Raw genomic sequence first — 11537 nt, 5'->3', positions numbered from 1 at the left:
ATATATATATATATATATATATATATATATATATATATATATATGTATGTGTGTGTATATGTTTGTGTGTCTGTGTTTGTCCGCACCAACATCGCTTGACAACCGATGCTGGTGTGTTTACGTCCCCGTAACTTAGCGGTTCAGCAAAAGAGAGACCAGTGCTCCAGCATGGCCGCAGTCAAATGACCGAAACAAGGAAAAGAGATAAGAGAGAAATATGATACATACATACACACAAAAACGACCGGATTGACAAAGTCATGTTTCCCCCACCCACCCCCCTCCACTCCCACCCCGCTACCTTGACCTGCCCACCCCGAAAGTTCATAGAAAGAGAGAGAGAGACTAACTGACAACCGAACTTTTATTACTACCACTACTAAAAATTTGTTGCTGCTGCTGCTACTACTACTACTAGAGTCACTGCTGCTATGGAATAAGTCTTAGCTGTCTGTGGACAGCACGATGTCATCTCTTGGGTACTTTTGGCTGGTCCTGCTTGGCAAAAGGTGAGAACTTCTATATACACACATATATATATTAAAAAAATATATATATACAACTTTTCTATGAACACACACGCACATATATATCTATGTGTGTATGTAAACACACGCACGCACATTTATATATGTATGTATGTATGTATGTATGTATATATTTTTATTGATATTTAGAAAGTAACAATGGCCCAAGATCCGAGGCTATCGTGCATTGGCACCATTAATCCTCTTGGACTTTGAGACTCTGTTGTTGCTTCTTCGATTTATTAACTAAAATAGCCATAAACTCATACTGCAAATTCTCTTTTTCCTGTTTCAATCAACATACCTGTTTGTATGTATGTATACACACACACACACACACACATATATGTTTAAACAGACACAAACAAGTAAATATACATAAATCGATATAAACACACACACACGCACATATATATATATATACACATAGATATATAAACACACACATAAATACACATTATAAATGTATATAAACACGCACACGCACACACGCATGTATATAAACACACATGCACACACACACGCACACACACACACATATATATATATACACACATAAATGTATGTAAACACACAAAAACATACTTTACGTGTTTTCGTCAAGGGACTGCGACCATGCTGGGGCATCGCTTTGGAAAGGGGTTTTTTTTTTTAGTAAAACAAATCACCCCTAGTACTTTTTACCTTTACCTTTTTTTTTCAAGCCTGTTACTTATTCTGTCGGTTTCTTTTGCCGGATAGCTAAGTTAGGAGTGCGTAAACAAACCAATACCGCTGGTAGTGATCGGACAAACATAAACACAATGACACATATATGTATATATATAATCACAAACTCACACACACACACACACGGTAGGGATAAAGAATGGGCACACCACCCGTTTTCGGCCTAACCCTAAATACCGAGTGTACGTATTCTTTACCTTCGGCCACACACACACAACCACCTGTATGTCTCACCCACCTCTCTCTCTCTTTCTCTCTGACCGTTCTAATGTAACTTTGTCTAATGTCTCCCAGTGGTGACCATCTTTATGCCTTACAATGTAACATGTTATTATTATATGATTGTTTAATCCTGAAACGATCTCTAATCGAGTTGATCTAAAGGCGTCCCAACTGCCAACAAGCCAACCGTAACCATCCCGTCTTTTGCTGTAATCTCTTTCTATCTATCTGTCTGTCTTTATGCATTTACCTGTCTGTCTATCACATCACCTATCTATCTATCTATCTATCTCTATCTATCTATCTATCTATCTATCTATCTATCTATCTCTGTTTATCTATATATCTGTCTGTTTGAGTGTCGTCTGCTGTCTGTGTGCGTGTTGTCGATATATTTTATCCAAGCCTTGATCAACTGGAAAACGATCCTTTTGTAATCTATATCTATCTTCCTACCTGTCCTTTTGTCTATCTATCTACTTCTATCTGTCTGTCTGAGTGTCGTCTGTCTGCCGTCTGTGTGTGTGTGTGTGTGTGTGATGTCGTGATCAACTGGAAAACGGTCTATTTGTAATCTATCTATCTATCTATCTATCTATCTATCTATCTGTCTCTCAATCTCTCTGATTCTCTTTGAATCTGTCCGTGCTTTTGTATGTCTTCTTTTTTATATATATCGTTGATATTTATATATATATATATATATATATATATATATATATTGTTCTGCGCGATCAAGTCTGGATCAGCCTTGATCAAGCAGAACTATGATTAAAGGCATATCAGCCAACCAGCCATCCGTGATCATTACGCCCACCTTTTTTGAAATCTCTACCAAATGCCAAAACCTGATCAACTAGTCCTTTGCTCCAAGGCATTCCAGTTTATCGGCCATCCGTGACCATCCTTGTTTTCTTGTAATATCTACATCTGCATTCATTATCCTTTGTAATCTTTCAAAATTCCTACGGAAACGTTCGAGAAAGAAACCTCGCTGTTTCTTACAATACATAGATCTAATGCAAAATCTTTTCCGGGTGGGGTGGGGGGTGAAGTAGAGGATATGGAACGTACCCCCACCCCTTTCGGTTACCTTTTTTTTTTTGTTTTTTTTCTTTTCTACAGAAACCCACTTTATCGACTGTGGAGTTTCTGAATTTGCAAAAAAAGAAGAAAAAAAATCGGCTGGGTGTGTGGTAAGTAGCTTGCTTACGAACCACATAGTTCCGGGTTCAGTCCCACTGCGTGGCACTTTGGGCAAGTGTCTTCTACTATAGCCTCGTGCCGACCAAAACCTTGTGAGTGGATTTGGTAGACAGAAACTGGAAGAAGCCTGTCGTATATATGTATGTGTGTATATGTTTGTGTGTCTGTGTTTGTCCCCCCAACATCGCTTGACAACCGATGCTGGTGTGTTTACGTCCCCTTAACTTAGCGGTTTCTGCAAAAGATAGCGATAGAATAAGTACTAGGCTTCCAAAGAATAAGTCCTGGGGTCGATTTGCTCGACTAGAGGCGGTGCTCCAGCATGTAACCAACTTGCCCCTTCCCTCAAAATTTCAAGGCTTTTATCTGATAATGATATCACGAAAGCGAAAATGAAACTAATATCGGCAATTTCTCTCTTTTACTTGTTTCAGTCATTTGACTGCGGCCATGCTGGAGCACCGCCTTCAGTCGAGCAAATCGACCGCAGGACTTATTCTTTGGAAGCCTAGTACTTATTCTATCGGATCTCTTTTGCCGAACCGCTAAGTTAGGGGTACATCAACACACTACACTAGCAGAACAAATCTATTAATTAATATAAGGGGGTCCTGAAATTTTGCTGTGAACCCAGAAATTACTAGGTACATCAGTTGATACCATTGTCTTTCATGCGAGAACTGAATATTCAAATGCATGCTTGAACACACACACACACACACACACACACACACACACATACACATTATATATATCAACTAACCCGGAGGTTTGTTGATACAGTTTTGTGGCATTGGGTGGGTGTAAGAAGCTTTTTTTTCTTTTTAAGAAACAGGAAGAAAATCACTTACAATACTCAGAAATTTACGTTCACATTTTCACAACACAGAAATGAATGTTAACCTTGGATTTTTTTTTACACACTCAGAGTAAGGCCTTCAGCACTCAGGAAGTTATTTTGTTGACTATAATATTTATTTATTTATTCACAATCTTTTAAAAATAATTCCTGTATCAACTGGTAGGGCACTGTCATGCTATTAGCTGTCAGAAGTGAAAGTGCTCACTGCTAGTGAAGTATCTGTCTGTCTGCCTGTCTGCCTGCCTGTCGATTCTTTGGCTACTGACAGCTAATACCATGACTGGCCGGGGCGAGCTATATGTCTGTCTGTCTGTCTCTCTCTCTATCTATCTATCTATTACTCGAAAGTTCGCGCGTCCGAGCTAGCTAGTCGTGAGTAGAAAACACAAATTTAATATAAAAACATATTTCCTGAAATTGCAAATTATTTAAAATATAAAAATATAATTTTCAACAGAGAGAATTTATCAAAATAGAAAACAAATGAAGTTTGAAGTTTAAAAATAATAGGATCGACCACTCACGACTGGCTAGCGCGGACGCGAGTACCCTTATACTCTGTGTTGTGTTTTCAAACGCATGGATATAGGTGTCAAATTTGTTCCAATAACTTTCGAGTAATAGATAGATAGATAACAGCTAATAGCATGATAGTGCCACTGGTGGATCTTTTTTAAAACGGGGGCCACATTTTTCATTAACGAAACACTTTGAAACGTGGAACACTGGTTGAATGTGTCATATAAAACATCTTTTTCTCTTAGTCTTCTTTAAAAAAAAAAGAAAAATCCATAAATTATTCCATGTTAAAGTTGTCGTATTTCTGTAATTTCAACCAATCACTGACGTCCATTCAGCCGATATACATTAAGTGCCGACTACATAAACAAACGATTCTGAAACAATTAACCCTAACCCTAACCCTAACTCTAACCCTAACCCTAGGGTTAAGGTTAGGGTTAGGGTTAGGGTTAAAGCAAATTTAAAATGAAAAAAGCAAATAAAACGAAGGTATGGAGATTAAATACGCTTTACATCGCTTAATCAGCCAAAGGAGTAAATGTAAACAACTGAATACTTGTCAGTGATTGGTTGAAATTATCGAAATAAGACAATTTTTTACATGAAATAAATTCGAATACAAAAATATTTTTCTGTTCTATAACACAAAATATATAAGTATACGAAGTTTGAAAGTCTTTCCGTACCAAAAACACTACGTAAAACATTAATGAAAAATGTGGCCCCCGTTTTAAAAAAGATCCCCACTGGTAGCTTTGAAATTTTGATGATGTGTTTGGCTAATTTTACAATGATGATCATCATCATCGTTTAACGTCTGCTTTCCATGCTAGCATGGGTTGGAAAATTTGACTGAGGACTGGTAAAACCGGATGGCAACACCCAGGCTCCAATCTGATTTGGCAGAGTTTCTACAGCTGGATGCCCTTCCTAACGCCAACCACTCCGAGAGTGTAGTGGGTGCTTTTTACGTGCCACAGGCGCGAAGGCCAGTCAGGCGGTACTGGCGACGGTCACGCTCGAATTTTACGTGCCACCTGCACAGGAGCCAGTCCATCGGCACTGGCAACGATCTCGCTCGAATGTCTTTTCACGTGCCACTGGCACAAGTGCCGCCAGGGAGGCGACGTTGGTAACGATCAACGGCCACGCTCATTTCAAATGTTAACCTTGGATTTTACATATGGTTGGGACAAAACAAAGACTAGATTTGAACTTTGTTCAGCAGTTTTCAGTTATTTTATGTAGGATTATGGTGTAATTGGATGGAATGGTTCTGTCAAATTGTTGTTTTCTTCTTTGTCTGTGTGTCCCAATTCTTACATAGCTCCTCACCCCCACCACCTATCAATACTTGCATGTGTGTTTTAATGTATGCATGTGTGTGTGTGGCTTAGTGTGTATATATAGGCGTGTGGGTTAACGTATGTATGTGTGGTTAATGAATGAATGGTATGTATGTGTGTAGTTTGTTGTTTGTATATGTGTATGTTTATGGTGTGAAAAATTGGTAAAGATTCCAGAGACATGTTGCTGAGCTGTTAATGTTACATAGTACTGATGATGATGGTGATGTTGTTGTTGTTGTACAGCTTAGATTTAGAGGTCAAAAGTTCAAATCTCTTTCTCTTAATCTTTTGGTTACACATTCTGTATGAGTTTACAAGGATTAAACAGAGGACAACAGACAATAATGACATTAACAGAATCAATGAAATTAATAATTATAGTTTGGCTGCTGCAGCTGGCCAAGTCAAGAGGTCAAAGACAAAGTAATGAAGAAGAAAATTAACAGAATCCAGTTAATAACTGTTTGTAAACTGGAACGATTGACTATACAGGCTCACCATCGCCATCTGCATGAAAATAAGCAAAGACTTCTGACTAGAATTGCTGGCGGTTCGTAAGTTAGCGGTTCAGCATAAGAGACCGATAGAATAAGTGCTAGGCTTACAAAGAATAAGTCCTGGGGTCAATTTGCTCGACTAAAGGTGGTGCTCCAGCATGGCCGCAGTCAAATGACTGAAACAAGTAAAAGAGTAGAGTATTGAGGGATCCAATTATTAAGTTTTAACTTTAATTTCTATCCTTATTCTATAAATTCACTTAAATTTTTGCAATTTAATATTATAAATTTGCTAAGTTTATAACTTACTTCTTGTGTCCTTCAATTCTAATTTCCACCCCTAAAATTTAAATTACTTATCCCTCTTGGTTTTTCCATTATATTCCCCTTTATTAGATAATCTAAATAAGTATTGGCCACCCCTATTCTTCTTCCAGTTACCACCTCTTCCCCATTAGAAGTTTCCTTACTACCAGCCTTGCGACCTAACCTTTTGTGTAGATAAAGCTAGCTTTATGGTTCCAGTTTCTTTGGGAGTCTTGCAGATTGTCTGACATTGATTGATTCATTACAATTAACTATAATACAGTTATTCTAAGACTACATACTACAAAAAGCCTTCTGAATGTAAGTAACTGTGTCACCGGCCTCTTTTTATCTTGACCCCTCCACTATATCCTCTGCTACTCTCTAAAATTATAGTAGGCTTAACAAGGTATACATTATTTTCTGAACTCATTCTGCCAAAGTTGTTACAAAAGGAAACAATGTAAATATTTTGGTTTCCATTATTGATGTGAATTTGCGTATTAAAATGGTTGTATTTTTTATGTTTGAAGTCTATGCGTTCATCTGATAAGAACGGTTTCTTTCAAATTGATGTAATTAAATGGAGCCGCTTGAAACAGCCATAATGAATTGACACCTGTACAGCTTTGTTACTAATTTATATATATAAATATATAGAAACTAATTTTTATATATACACACACACACACACACACACGTGTGGTAAGTAGCTTGCTTGCCAATCACATGGTTCCGGGCAGTCCCACTGCGTGGCACCTTGGGCAAGTGTCTTCTACTATAGCCTCGGGCCGACCAAAGCCTTGTGAGTGGATTTGGTAGACGGAAACTGAAAGAAGCCTGTCATATATATATATATATATATGTGTGTTTGTGTGTCTGTGTTTGTCCCCCCAACATCGTTTGACAACCGATGCTGGTGTGTTTACGTCCCCGTAACTTAGTGGTTCGGCAAAAGAAACCGATAGAATAAGTACTAGGCATCCAAAGAATAAGTCCTGAGGGTCGATTTGCTCGACTAAAGGCGGTGCTCCAGCATGGCCGCAGTCAAAATGACTGAAACAAGTAAAAAAGAGTAAAGAGTAATGTAAAAAAAAAAAATTAACAGAAGATATTCTTAAGCTACAACAGAAGAAACAGAGAGAAAAGGAGAAATAGGTAAAGAGAGAGAGAGAGAGAAGGAGAATAGATAGATAGAGAGAGAGATAGAGAGAGAGAGAGAAGGAGAATAGATAGATAGATAGATAGAGAGAGAGAGAGGTGCCATTACTAACTGTCCTGTTATTAGTTTTGAAGTTTGAAGACATTCTCAGGAGTCAGGCAATGGGAGGAAAGAAAGAGAAAGTGTTTTTGCTTTTGCAGTTTCTTCGGTGCAGGTCAGTGAGGGAACGTCGGGTGGTGGGGGGGGTGTATAAGACAGAAAAAAATGGGGAGCATTCCAGCGAAGCCCCCCCCCCACTGTCTTTTGTTTCTGTTTTTTTTTATTTTTTATTTTTTATTTTTATTTGCAAGCCCTTGAGAATCTCACTGCTATTTCTAGCATTCACAAATGGACCAGGCCACGTGGAGGCTTCCCCCTTCCCTATGGCTTGAATGATTGTAAGTCACATGGTGATGGTAGTATTGGTGTCTGTGATGCTGGGGGTGGAGGTGGGGGTGAGGATAGTGGCCCTGGCTCTTGTACTGGTGGTGGCAGTGGTGCTGGTGGAGACTGGCTATAGTATTGAGGGTAGTTGTAGTAGTAGTAGTAGTAGTAGTAACAACAACAGGAGTAATGGTGGTGGTAATAGTAGTAGTAGTGGTGGTGGTGGTGGTGGTAGTAGTAGTAGTAGTAGTAGTAGCAGGATTAATAGTGGAAGTACCAGCGATGATGATGGTGGTAGTGGTTAGTTGTAACAGTATAGTAGTAGTAGTAGTAGTAGTGGTAGTGGTGGTGGTTTGAAATGACAACATTAATATTCAGAGCATGTCATTAAAATTGAATGACAAACATGCACCCTAATGTTGACCTACTTAATAACCTCTTTTTAAGATGACCTATAAATGTTGACCTCTGTTGAACCCTTGTGTTTGGGTTGCTGCCAGCTGTAACCTAATTCTGCCCTTGGGGTGTCAATCTGCATGTCTGTGAGTGGTGGTCCTGGTAGTGGTGGTGGTGGTGGTGGGGCATGGTAGCACTAAGATCAATGGAATTCCAAATGTGACCATCCTGCCTCAAGGCCTTGTGAATGGTTTTGGTAGATTGAAAAAAAGTCCATTGTATGCATGTAAGTTGGCGCAGTAGTGGCTGTGTGGTAAGTAGATTGCTTACCAACCACATGGTTCCGGGTTCAGTCCCACAGTGTGGCACCTTGGGCAAGTGTCTTCAACTATAGCCTCGGGCTGACCACAGCCTTGTGAGTGAGTCATTTGCTTGGTGATCGCCATGGGCTTTGAGCTTGTGTAAAAATACCATTATTATTATTTACAAGATTGTAAAAATGGCACCATTTATACCAAAAGCATATACATATATATATATATATATATATATATATATATATATATATATATATATCATCATCGTAGTTTAACGTCCGCTTTCCATGCTAGCATGGGTTGGACAATTTGACTGAGGACTGGTGAAACCAGATGGCTACACCAGGCTCCAATCTGATTAGGCAGAGTTTCTACAGCTGGATGCCCTTCCTAATGCCAACCACTCAGAGAGTGTAGTGGGTGCTTCCATGTGCCACCGGCACGAAGGCCAGTCAGGTGGTACTGGCAACGGCCACGCTCAAAATGTTGTATTTTATGTGCCATATGTATATATATATATATATATATATATAAACAATATATGAGTATATGCATATATATGTACATGTATGTATATACGTTCATCCACATGTACATATAGATACATAACTGGGTACATGATGTGGCAAAAGAACAAGGACAAAATGGTAAACAAGGTGCAACAAACAAGCAGGCCACATAGAAACATCCCCTTCATCAGCTGCCACCATTAAAACTCCGGCGTTTCGAAGAATTAAGGCAGTACGCATCGTTAAAATGGTTCTTCCCACGAACACAAATTAAATTGTTTTCGTGGAGGGTAGTGGCGGACGGAAAACAAGACAGGAAAACGAAACGGTGAAATAAATATATATATATATATATATATATATATATATATATATATATATATATATATATATATATATATATATATATATATATATATATATATTTATATATATATATCCTTTCAGTTTCCATCTACCAAATTCACTCACAGGTTCTTTGGTAAGGGCTAAGGCTATAGTAGAAAACATTTGCTCAAGGTTCCATGCAGTGGGACTGAACCTGGAAACGTGTGGATGGGAAACACAGCCACATCTGCACGTATACATGGTTTAAAATTGAAAAAAAAAAAAGCAACAGTTTCATAGCAAAATTAGATGCAAAGGAAAATATTGCATGAAATGTTCCATGGGTTTAATGTTAATATGTCAACATCTGCTGGGCAAATGGTTTCCGTTATTGTATATAACTTCTTCTGTCTGTCACAAACTATTCCTGCGTGTTATGTGATGTTAGCATTTCACTGAGTCTCTTGACAGGAAGATATCAACAGTATAGTTTTATCACCTCTTTGCCGAACACATATATATGTGTGTGCATGTATGCAAACATGCTGAAAGGTCTCAGAGCTGAATACAATTTGTAGCAGTTGAGCAGAAATGTGGTCTATGTAGTAGGGAATTGTTTAGCCAATCTACAAGGACGTTAGACCTGGTAGAAATAGCTGCCAAATCTCTCTGATCAGACCACTTCCTTTTGTATATATGTACATAGGCTCAGAAACAGGGGGTACAAGTACACTCCTTAAAATTTTTGGTGGGTGCAAAATCAAAATGTAAAAGCTTGTGCAATGAAAATGCCTTGGCTGGTTCAAATGGCAAAGGGTTAATTAAAATCACTTCTGTTACTTTTATTTACATTATAGACAAAATAGACCCCAAGATTCCGAGTTCAATTCCAGGCAGTGACCTGAATAATAAAAATAATAATAATAATAATAATGACATCGAAAAAAAATAACTTAGGAATGAGAACCCAGGTTCGGAAAAGTGCCCGGCACGATACCCTGGGCTATGTTTGTTCCAGTTCTTTTTTTTTTTGTATTTCTAGTGTTTGTGTGTCGTGTAGTGGACTTCATCCATCACCCAGTTAAATAGCACCAGTTGGTACTGTTGGCTGTTGCCAGTACCGCCTGACTGGCCTTCGTGCGGGTGACACGTAAAAGCACCCACTACACTCTCGGAGTGGTTGGCGTTAGGAAGGGCATCCAGCTGTAGAAACTCTGCCAAATCAGATTGGAGCCTGGTGTAGCCATCCGGTTTCACCAGTCTTCAGTCAAATCGTCCAACCCATGCTAGCATAGAAAGCGGACGTTAAACGATGATGATGATACCTCATAGCTTGGTGTTCAGTAAAACTGGATGATGTGCAGGTCTCGGAGAGAGAACGGCGACAAAAGAACTTTGACTAACAAACAAACCAATTGATTGTTTAGCCAGCAAATAAAACAAACAATTGATTAGTTAGTTGGTTAGGTATTTAACTAATTAACTAACAATAAGTGGAATTCAATCTATGTATGTGTGTTGTTGTATTATTAGTGGAATGACTCAAGTGACAAGCTGACAGATTCATTGGCCCACTAGGTAAAAATGCTTAGTGGTATTTCATCTGTCCTTACTTTATGATTCTGAGTTCAAATTCCACCGAGGTCAATTTTGCCTTTCATCTTTTGGGGAGGGGGGGGTCGATGAAATAAGTACCAGTTACGCACTGGGGGGGTCAATCTAATCGAATTGTCTCCTCTCCCAAAATTTCAGGCCTTGTGCCTATAGTAGAAAGGATTATTATTATTATTATTATTATTAAAGGTAATGTAAAAGGAGAAAGGGCTCTATACCCCTTTCTTATTTTTTCTGACCAGGCTCCCGTGGTTTTATGGGTTTTTCCACATGTAACCCTTCCTTTTTCGAAGCGCCTCCCCCTTTGGGGGTTTCTACTTATTTATTTATCTATTTATTCATTATATCTTTCTCCGTTTTCTTCCTCTGTTTAGACAAACTTTCCTACCTTTTCGGACAAAACCTTTTGTAACTTTCGTCCTGTCTTTGTCCTTAGATGTTTTTAATTGATATTAGCCCTTGTGGCCAATAAAACGAATTAATTATTATTATTATTATTATTATTATTATTATTATTGAGGTGGCAAGCTGACTGTATCTATTAGCATGCTGGGCAAAATGCTTAGCAG

General features: G+C 38.5%; 1 protein-coding gene across 1 annotated transcript in view; it reads left to right on the top strand.

Annotated features, from left to right (window-relative positions):
- The first annotated feature begins 349 nt into the window (after window positions 1-349).
- Window positions 350-11537, top strand: part of LOC106874991 (uncharacterized) — a 28180-nt gene continuing 16992 nt past the window's right edge. The window contains exon 1 of the mRNA XM_089346286.1: window positions 350-509. The gene's annotated coding sequence lies outside the window, so the exon portion shown is untranslated. The remainder of the gene's footprint in view (window positions 510-11537) is intronic.

The sequence above is a fragment of the Octopus bimaculoides genome, chromosome 30, assembly GCF_046866305.1.
Source record: "Octopus bimaculoides isolate indiv1 chromosome 30, ASM4686630v1, whole genome shotgun sequence".
Lineage (NCBI taxonomy): Eukaryota > Metazoa > Mollusca > Cephalopoda > Octopoda > Octopodidae > Octopus > Octopus bimaculoides.
Note: the sequence above shows the minus strand (reverse complement) of the source record. Positions and strands in the feature narration are given on the sequence as shown.